The sequence below is a fragment of the Nematolebias whitei genome, chromosome 17 (assembly GCF_014905685.2).
Source record: "Nematolebias whitei isolate Nwh7 chromosome 17, NemWhi1, whole genome shotgun sequence".
Lineage (NCBI taxonomy): Eukaryota > Metazoa > Chordata > Actinopteri > Cyprinodontiformes > Rivulidae > Nematolebias > Nematolebias whitei.
In genome coordinates this window covers 16,584,503-16,595,881 of record NC_056514.1, presented here as the reverse complement: position 1 = coordinate 16,595,881, position 11,379 = coordinate 16,584,503, and the positions used below count along the sequence as shown (strand labels likewise).

General features: G+C 39.7%; 1 long non-coding RNA gene across 1 annotated transcript in view; it reads left to right on the top strand.

Moving 5' to 3' along the window:
- The first annotated feature begins 755 nt into the window (after positions 1–755).
- The window catches only part of LOC119423333, an 11,471-nt gene continuing 847 nt past the window's right edge, over positions 756–11,379 (top strand). Inside the window, exons 1-2 of the long non-coding RNA XR_005187463.1 lie at positions 756–786; positions 5,604–5,721. This is a non-coding gene — a long non-coding RNA (uncharacterized LOC119423333). The remainder of the gene's footprint in view (positions 787–5,603; positions 5,722–11,379) is intronic.

Below are 11,379 nucleotides of genomic sequence, written 5' to 3'. Positions count from 1 at the left end.
ACATTCAGTAGGTCTGGGACACCCCTTCAAAGTGCACCATCTGATGTATTTCAAGATAACCATTAAGAAAAATATGACTTAATACGTTGCAATGAAAACCTTTAATGGTGCCCCAAAATGAGACTTTCTTTAATATGAAAATAAAGAAATATCTCAACAAGTTTCAAAGAGGTTCAAGGTTCAAGGTGACTTCATTGTCATTCAGATCACATGTGGTACATGAGGTGGAACAAAATTGTGTACTCAAGGTCCCAGTTACACCGAAAAAAGCAATATATATAAGTATAAATAAAAATAAACAGTATAGGGATCTAACATATACACTAACAATATTAATATAAATGAGGTGTATTAAAACAGCAGCCTGAACAAAAGTCAACTGTGAGCAGATGTGTATGAGTAAAGCAGCTTATGGGTAAGAAATCAGCAACATGGATAAAGTGTGAAATGTCCAATTAAAGTGTCATAACAGTAATAATAATAATAATTTCATATCTCCATTTAGTTTTAAGTATTTGTGTGCTTTTATATCTTTTTTTTTGTGTATTTTTACAAATGTTAAAATTTGTTGCTTCTATGAAATAGAAATTTACCATAAATAAATGAAAGTGAAGAGTTAAATAAAACAAATTAAATTAAATTATACACTGTACTGTACCCGAGAAACTTCCTACTGTGTAAGAAACGGACCAATGGGCTGCGAGCGGAGGCGGGGCTTGTTGCGTCCAGGCAACGTGTATCAGGAAGCAGGAAGTAAATAAAGAGGAGTCACTGGAGCTTCTTTGAGTGAGTATATCTGACGTTTTGTCAAAAATATGCTGATAATACGAGTAACAAAATAAAAATAAATAGAGCCGAATATAAATACTTACTGTTTTATACTCTTAAGATTCGCATTTGAGTTAAATGAGTTATTTGTTTGACGTTACCCGGTGATTTATTATTGATTTAATCTACTTGAATGTTAGATCGTGTGGAGTTTCTCTGTGCTGGCTTATCAAAGGAGTTACACGCAGACCTGTGGCATCTCTGACCGGTGCATCATTTATGAAGCTTTTTAAATACTACAATTTTACTTTAGCTGTTAATTAAAGTTAAAAACAGTCTCACAGCAACAAGAATAAAACATACAAATATATTATCTGCACCCAAACGTGACTCAACTTAAATGTAGGCCGTGTAGTGACAATATTATCAGGATTGGGTATATCAACATAAAAATGTAGTTAGTTATAAATGCAGTTTTCACAGCTGCTGACATTATGTCTATGTTAAATATTCCTATTGAAAAGTTGTTTTAAAGTCCTCTGTATGCTGTAAAATACTGTCAAATGTGACTTCTGCTAGTTAGTTATACAGTTTACTCATGCAGACTAAAGTTTTCTTGTTTGATCATTGCTTTACTTTATTTACTTTTTGTGTTTTTCTTTGGACACTTGACTTATTGTGTTCTCCACCATCAACACACAATAACTTGTACCACAAAACACCCATCAAACTAAAATATGTAACTTTGAAAGTTGAGCTGAGTCCAGATCAAATCCTGTTTTTATGCAGGAAACATAATCATATTTTTGTTTTGTATCTTTTATTGTTTTGTTTTTGTTGTGTGCGTGTGACCTGGTTGAATGAAATGTAACTGCTTCCAGGTGAAATGAAGTGAAATGCACTGAAAAATACACTGGATCATTTTCATGCTCTTACACAGTCAAACTGTGAAGGTGCATGGGCCAGGTCAGGCCCTTTATACAAATTATTTTGGCCCACAAGAAAATATTTTAAATGTTTTAAAAATGGCCTGCCAGTCTGTGACAGACTACATCTTAATTATTTTTTTCATTTTGCTTCAAACACCAGTGTTTCCTGTAGGTAGCTTGCCATGGCGGGGTGCTCATCTCATCCATGATTTTTGCTGATGTGGGGACGGAGACATGTCTTAGCGCAGCTTGCACTAACAGTTTTTGAGCGGGGACGGGGGGCGTTCAACATGAGGGAAGAGGCAACGTGAGTGCTGCCTTTGGCTTTTTAGCTAGAGAGCCTGTATTTTGCGCTGCTAGCTTAGTGATGCGTCAGTGCCGGGTGGGGGTGGGAGGGGCAAGTTCAGTTTGGTAGGCGGGGTGCTCAGTTCTGTTGACGGGGTGGGGCACCCCGCCTGTATAATGGTGGGGGAAACACTGAACACTTAGCAAAAGTAGATCAGACTTCTCAGGGAAGTTGGTAAACTTGAAGCCAAGAAGAAAGTTAGAATGCTCACGGAAGAACGTTGAAATAAGACGAATCAAACTTTGCAACCAAGAAGACAGGTGTTTGTGAATCCGAAAAAATGTTTGCTTAAATGTTTTGGGTCAAAGTAGAATGATAGTAGCTGTACGTCTGGACGTTTATTAAAGGATTTTTAGCTGATTTCATGGCTATAGCTCAACTAGTGTAAGCACGACAACATAGTGTTTAAAAGCAGAGAAAACACCTTAATAAGTTTTAATTTCAGCTGCTGCTTTAGGATTTAGGGCTGCTGTTGTTTCATGTTTTTGCCTAAAAAACAATCGTGTCCCACATAGTTAAGATGTAGTTTACACACCCGAGTCCTGCAGTTGAAAAAAAAACCCTCTGAGGCTTCGGGTGCAGAGACATGTGCTGCAAGCCAGGAAGCTTTATTTTACTGTCTCTGGTCCAGTAGATTAATGTGGAGGGGGTTGATTGTACTGTGGCAGTGAAGCTGAATACAACCCTGATTTTAGTTTTCACTTTCAAAACTACTTAAAAAAACAGTTAATTATATTTCAGGAAGGACAGTGAGCAGTAGGTGTTATGCCAACAGAAGCTAACTAGACCTCAACTAGAAAACCATCAGATCTACTGCATCTGTAAATTCTTCAGACCTTCTTATTTTAACTAGACTTGAAATATTCAGAAATCACTGCCCATCCTTGATACATAGCAAGGCATCAGGCATGAATGCTAACAATGTGTTGCTATGGCAGAAAAGATAAGGGACAGTAGAGAAAAGAAATGCTACGCAGAAAACCGCCCACAGATGTGACGATTCCAAATGATCGATTACTCAAACATAAAGTTGTAAGACAGTGGCTTGGGGGCTGAGATGGGGTTGTAGTGAACCTGATCTGACCTCAAATCTGATCAGATGGACAGAGACTGTTATTTCATTGATCTGCATCCAGAAATACAGTTTGAGCCATCTGGAGACTTTCTTTCTTGAATTAATCAAGCAGAAAAGACAATCCTCTATGATCATTACTATTTTACAAATGTTTGATAATCAAATTGTGTTAGTTCACTCAATGCTTACAGGTTGAAGAGAACTACTCATTTTTATTTTACATAAACAGTAAGTAATGATTTTTATTCCTCATTCAAAGAAGAAATCAGGTTAATATGCATTTCTTGATTTTCTGTCTTCAATGAGCAAGTTTTGTAAGTATGTTAAGGTTCAGGCTTCGGTCAACTAAAATGTTTACCGAGAAGAAATGTCATGTTTAATCTTTACAGAAGATACAGAAGAGTTTGACTCCACGAAGTCTGGTTTTCTGCAATAATCTTTCTGTCTGTTTTTAAACAATCTCATTCTCTGCCCTTGAATTTGATAACATCTTACGTCACAAACCACACCTCTATTCTGGTCCATCCACGAATCAGAAAGCTCTAAATTGACCCGGAAGTCAACTCATTTAAAATGTGGCAACTTCCCGGTTCTGCTCGGAGAGAGTGCTAGAGTGCTGAAGAGTGATGGAGTTAAAGTGTAAGAGTGAAACAGAGTTCTAACTCATGAAGAGAGTTAAAAGATCCAGATGCAGAGACGTTTTGGGATTATAACTTCTGTTTGGATAATCTCGCACGACTCTCTAAGGATTTCAGCTGCTCTCAACGGAGACGCTGAAAGAGTCAAGGAAGGATCCTATACCGACGCTGATATATCATCAACCAGGTAACGGTTTCTACTTCGACCAAGCGTACCGTCGCAAGCTGAGATCTGAAGGAGCGTGCACGTTTCTGGTCAAACAGATTAATTCCCTCACACATCTCTCTGTAAGATAAATCTCCATTTCCATCTTAAACTCTCCTTTCTCCTAAAATCAGTACAGATATTTTAGAAATATCTGAAGCAAAGTCCTCAGTCACCGCCGTGTGATTGATGTCCATTATCTGTGAAACTTGTCTGTTATTATTTTCATATTTTGCCAAATTAATGTAAATGTTTGATGTTAAACTTTGATTCTGAAAATAAATGACCGCATTCATTTTGATGGGTCAAAGATAATAACGTCTCTCGTTCGCATTTCTGTTAAATTCAATGCACGACATTTACACAGTCAGAAAAATGAAGAACTCGTGAAAAAGTATGAAAATATCCAGTATATGACATACTACAGGGTAGAGGCAGGGCAGCTGACTCAGGACCCGAAAGTCCCAAGTTCGATCCCCAGTCATTGCACAAGTGTCTCTGAGCAGCACACCCTATCCCCAATTGCTCCCCAGGTGCCTTCAGTAGCTGCCCACTGCTCCACATGGGGGTGGATGGGTTAAATGCAGAGAGCCAATTTCACCATTGTATGGGAACATACAAAGATTACAACACATAACACTTTATTATTGTTAGTATTATTATTTTAAACAAAGTTTATCAGCAAAAGTCGAGGCCTGTATTAGTCGTGTCTTGGCTTTCTGATTGAGTCGCCTGGAGGGCAGCGCCACCGAACACCAGATTATCAACAGACACGCTCGACACATTCTGCTAGATACTGATGTGGACGCATCAGAGGAACACATAATAAGTCTTATTTTCCAAAACTTTTTTTTATTTTTAAGATTTGATCTTTTTCTTATCAATAAGATGCTTGTTCTGAATTACGTATATTTGGAAAATGCTATTCCTTTTTCTATATGAGTAGTTTGACAGTGTCTTTGGACTCCTTTTGCAACTGGGACACTTCTATTCTGCTTCGTTTGCAGGTTTGACCAATTAACACAAACTTATTTTGAAAGAATCTACTATTGTTTCACAAGAGTTAGCCATGGCAAATGCCAGAGACTTGATTTAAAACAAGTGTGTTTGATCAGTTTTGTGCACAGATAACAGTTTAGAACGCACCCATCGTGTGACATCGCTGGGGATTGACTCGGCTCACAGTGTGTTTGACCTGAGGGAGGTGAATAGAGAAACCCAGGATCTTCTGACCTCGAGCAAACAGGATGTTTATTTGCTTTAAGTTGAAACAAACAGAGTGGGTGTGTATCAGAGCATTAAACTAACATTTTAGAGACGTGTTGACTTTAGAGGAGTCAGTCTTGTTTTTTTTTATCCCTCGTTTCTGTTTTTTGTTTTGTTACTTTTCAGTCTTGATGATCCTTGGCCGTCATAGACTGACACTAACTTTTTGAAGGTCATGCACTTATTTTGCTTTTCTAGTGTGAATTTATCTGAAGTTTAGGCCTCAAGATAGGGACAGTATTTCCTCCTAGCCTTGTAAGATTGTCTAAAAGCATTGAAGTGCTTCTGTTTTTACTTTGTAAGCATGAAAAGAAGTTCTTAGTGGCATTTCTAGTGCAATTTTCTTTTGCCATGACCATGTGTGTTCTTTATTTAGATGTGGCAGCATGCTGGAAGGCTACAGCCCTATGACCCAGGCCCTGCTGGGGACTCTGTTCACCTGGGGTCTGACTGCTGCTGGAGCCGCCCTGGTGTTCATCTTCTCCAGCCGTCAGGTACAAATTGTTTCAACAAACTCAAGCAGTCACTTAGAGCTCTGCTTGAAAGGGTTTGGACATTCACTGTGCGGAATTTGATGCTTGATGACAAAATTGTAAACATACAGTCAAGGCCGTGGGGAGTAACGGTGCAGAGGGTGCTGTAACACCCCCAGGTGCATGCCAGAGGGCACGCAATGTCCAAATGCGTAGTTAGAAATGAATAATTAAAAAATAATTTAAACATAATTTATTAGTGCTGGACATTATTACATTTCAATAACATTTTGATATGTTTGAATTTAGTAAATCTAGTATGCAGATGAGATAACTGTGAGCAGCAGTATGTTTCATGCTGAGAAAGAGCACCACAGAAACCATCTTTGCTTTGAAGATGCTGATGGATAGGGTCAGAAAGAACTTTATTTAAAGGTTGTTAAGAAGGCTGACAGCAGGATGCAGACACTTAGGAGTCTTACAAAATTAAACATCTCACAGAAGTGCATGTCCAGCTCTACAGAGCCACCACTGAGTGTGTCCTGACCTTCTTTTCAGCGTTTTAACTTGGCTTCCATGCCCACAAACATCTACTTCATCACATCTTCAAGGCGGGCAGTAAATTCACTGGAAAATAGCAAGAACCAATTATGGATCCGTACAGTTCCAGGGTCATGAGATGGTTGTGGAAGATAGGACAGGACCCAAATCACCCAGAACAACCTTTTTTTGTAAATTACCCTCTGGTTGGAGATTCTGTGCTGTCAGAACAAAGTTCTTGCTTTTCCCCAGTTGCCTCTCTTATTAAGAACTTTTCCTTTTTCCTCTCCTGCACTGCAACCAGGAAAATATTCTGTGTACAGATCCCTGTACATTTGGTGAAATAAATGTGATGAATTGATTTTGTCTTAGTGGATTTAGGAAAAAAGCACATGACAGGGGGCTGAGGGAGGAGATGTGTTGTTGTAAGAGAAATCCTGGAGTGGCAGAGACATATGTGGGGACAGCAGGACATGCTAGACTGGTACAGGACATGTGTGAGGACAAGCAGGACATGTTAGACTGGTACAGGACATGTATGAGGACAAGCAGGACATGTTAGACTGGTACAGGACATGTATGAGGACAGCAGGACATTTTAGATTGATACAGGACATGTATGAGGACAGCAGGCCATGTTAGACTGGTTCAGGACATGTATGAGGACAAGCAGAACATGTATGAGGACAAGCAGGACATATTAGACTGGTACAGGACATGTGTGAGGACAAGCAGGACACGTTAGACAGGTACAGAACATGTATGAAGACAGCAGGACATGTTAGATTGGTACAGGACATGTATGAGGACAGCAGGACAGTGGTGAGATGTGCTGTAGGAGTGACAGCTTCAAGGTGGAGGTGGGATTGCATCAAAGATCAGCTTTGAGCCCTTTCTTGTTTGCTCTGGTGATGGACCGACCAACAGATGATGATGTTTGCAGATGACATTGTGATCTGTGGTGAGAGCAGGGAACAGGTGGAAGAGAACTTGGAGAGGTGGAGGTATGCATTTGAAAGAAGAGGAATGAAAGTCAGCCTTAGTAAGACAGAGTACATGTGTGAATGAGAGGGAGACAGGTGGAACAGTGAGGCTACAAGGAGCAGAGGTCACAAAGGTGCAGGACTTCAAGTACTTGGGGTCCACTGTCCAAGAAAATGGAGAGTGTGGTAAAGAGGTGAAGAAGAGTCCAGGCAGGATGGAGTGGATGGAGAAAAGTTTCAGGAATGATTTTTGACAAAAGGGTCAACACAGGGTTGAAGAACTGGGAGATTAATTTAAAGAGGCCAGACTGTGATGGTTTGGATATGTCCAGAGGAGGGACAGTGGGTATATTGGTAGAAGGATGTTAGAAATGCAGCTGCCAGGAAAAAGACTAAGAGGAGATATATGGATGCAGTTAGAGAGGACATGGAGGTAGTTGGAGTGAGGACAGAGGATGCAGAGTGAGATGGAGGAGAATGACTCACTGTGGTGACCCCTGAATAGTGATTTGCTGAAAGAAGAAGTAAATTTGCAAACCTCTTAAGACACAAATAGTGAACTTTAGGTCATTATTGCCATTTTGTAAACATTTTTAATAGCCGTTTTCAGATGAGTTAACATGCTCTCCTACTCCTACTGTGCCGTTCATCCAGTATTATGGATGTGTAAGGGTTATAGGAATTTACCCACCCCCCAAACATGTTCCCATGGCTGTTGGTAACAGCTAATCCTATAGCTTTATATGAAGCCCGGGTGTAGAAGAAATGCAGGGCTTGGCTTTTTTCTCAAGAAAACAAAATCCTCCTACCAACAACCGCCAAATCTCCCTGAATGGACGGTGGATTTAATTTGTACAATCCAAACAAAAGCTAAGAATAGAAACAACAGGCTGAGAGTTTTCCTGTCATTTGGGATGTCCCTTCAAGCTATTTCTTTAAATTTCTGTGTTCTTGATGTTGAGGCGCAGCTTGTAGTAAACACAAGAACAGATTTCAAAGCTTTTTGAACGTGTCTCTTTTTATTTATTCATTTGGAACTGAACACAACGGCAAAATGAAACCGGTTTCTGTTATTTAGTTAAGACATAACTCATTTTGCACGATCATTCACTGTGTCAAACTACTCAGCTGAGATTGTGTGCATACTGCTTCCTCTTCTGCTTTATCACCTTGACTGAGGGATGAAGGACCCCAGTCAGGCAGACTGTCAACAAACCAGTGATCACTTTGAACAAAGTCTAAAGTATTTCAGTATTTTCATTGTCTGGTCATAATTGATTAGAACAGGAAAGTAATTGTAATTTGGACAAAAATACTCTTGGAAAACTTAAAATAAATGCAAATTCTTCAACCGTATGACATAAATACCTTTCATTGAGGCATAAACCCACAGCCATGTGAATTGTAGCAAACCATGATCTGAGCTTCTCTGCATTTAGAATATGATTATTTTATTTTACACAGAAATAAATTAATCAGGTCAGCAGGGGTGTCAGATGCAGGGACTGGGAGACTTAACAGATGGCGCAAAATATCCTTAAAAAACTTGTTCCACAGAACTCATGACCTCAGAGTAGACTGAAGGTCTGCCTTCCAACATGGCAACGACCCAAAACAGAGAAGACACACTGGTGATTCGGAGACAACTCTGTGGATGTCCTTGAGTGGACCAGCCAGAGCCCTGACTGGAACCCTATTGAACATCTCTAGAAAAACCTAGAATAGCTCCCCCCGTTGTTCCCATATAATTTAACTGAGCCTGAGAGGATTTGTAATGGAAAAATGACAGAAAATCCCCCAGTCCAGTTGAGCAAAGTTTGTTGCATCAAACCTGCAAAGACTCAAAGCTGGAACTGCTGCTAGATATGCTTCAACTCAGTACTAAATCATGGCCTGAATACTTCTGTACATGTAGTATTTCAGCCATATTTTTAAAATACATTTACAAAATTATTTGTTCAGTTTGTCATTATGGGGTATGTGGAATACGGGAATGTACAAACCGGATTCCAAAAAAGTTGGGACACTGAACAAATTGTGAATAAAAACTGAATGCAATGATGTGGAGGTGCCAACATCTAATATTTTATTCAGAATAGAACACAAATCACACATCAAAAGTTTAAACTGAGAGAATGTATCATTTTAAGGGAAAAATCTGTTGTTTCCAAATTTCATGGTGTCAACAAATCCCAAAAACGTTGGGACAAGTCCATTTTTACCACTGTGTGGCATCCCCCCTTCTTCTTACAACACTCAACAGACGTCTGGGGACAGAGGAGACCAGTTTCTCAAGTTTAGAAATAGGAATGCTCTCCCATTCATGTCTAATACGGGGCGGCTGTGGCTGAGTGGTTAGAGCAGTCGTCCTCCAATGCAAGAGTCGGGGGTTCAAATCCACCAGCAGTCACATGCCGAAGTGTCCCTGGGTAAGACACTGAACCCATCATAACCTCTGATTTGTGTCCCATCGGTGTATGAATGTGATAAAGTTCTGATTAGTCTCATTAGAATGATTTGTTAAATTAGCTTTGTAGAGATCTAGTAGAGTGCTGTATGAATGGGTAAATGAGGACACAGATTGTAGTGTAAAGTGCTTTGAGTATCTTGAAATAAGATAGAAAGGCGCTATATAAATACAGTCCATTTACCATTTAATACAGGCCTCTAACTGTTCAATCGTCTTGGGCCTTCTTTGTCGTACCTTCCTCTTTATGATGCGCCAAATGTTCTCTATAGGTGAAAGATCTGGACTGCAGGCTGGCCATTTCAGTACCCGGATCCTTCTCCTACGTAACCATGATGTTGTGATTGCTGCAGAATGTGGTCTGTCATTATCGTGTTGAAAAATGCAGGGTCTTCCTTGAAAGAGATGATGTCTAGATGGGAGCATATGTTGTTCTAGAACCTGAACATAGTTCTCTGCATTAATGGTGCCTTTCCAGTCATGCAAGCTGCCCATGCCACAAGCACTCATGCAACCCCATACCATCAGTGATGCAGGCTTCTGAACGGAGCGTTGATAACAATTTGAGCTATCCTTGTCCTCTCTGGTCCGGATGACATGGCGTCCCAGTGTTCCATAAAGAACTTCAAATCTTGACTCATCTGACCACAGAACAGTCTTCCATTTTGCCACACTCCATTTTAAATGACCCCTGGCCCAGTGCAAACGTCTGAGCTTGTGGAGTTTGCTTAGAAATGGCTTCCTCTTTGCACTGTAGAGTTTCAGCTGGCAACGGCGGATGGCACGGTGGATTGTGTTCACTGACAATGCTTTCTGGAAGTATTCCTGAGCCCATTCTGTTATTTCCTTGACAGTGGCATTCCTGTTTGAGGTGCAGTGACGTTTAAGGGCCCAGAGATCACGAGCATCCAGTAGAGTTTTACGGCCTTGACCCTTACACACAGCGATTGTTCCAGATTCTCTGAATCTTTTGATGATGTTATGCACGGTCGATGATGACAACTTAAAAGTCTTTGCTATTTTACGCTGGGTAACACCATTGTGGTATTGCTGCACTATCTTTATGCGCAACAATGGTGGAATTGGTGATCCTCTTACCATCTTGGCTTCTGAGAGACACGGACACTCTGAGAAACTCTTTTTATACCATATCTGTTGTCAATTGATCTAATTAGTGTTAATTGGTCTTCCAGCTGTTCGTTATACGCTCAATTTCCTTTTTCCAGCCACTTATTGCTACTTGTCCCAACTTTTTTGGGATTTGTTGACACTGTGAAATTTTGAATCATCATATTTTTCCTTTAAAATGTTCCATTTACTCAGATTAAACTTTTGATCTGTCATCTATGTTATATTCCGAATAAAATATTGACATTTGCCATCTCTACATCATTACATTCAGTTTTTATTCACTATTTGTTTAGTGTCCCAACTTTTTTGGAATCCGGTTTGTAGACTAAAAGGAAAATTGTGTTTGTAACGTCAGGCTTCAACAGAACACAACTGCAAAAAGTGAAGGGGGTCTGAAAGCCTTCTGATCCAACAATACTATAATACTCCAACAATACTATAATACTCCAAAAATACTATAATACCCCATCAATAATGTAATATTCCAACAATACTATAATGGTCCAAAAACATGATAATACTCAAACAATACTGTAATACCCCAACAATACTATAATA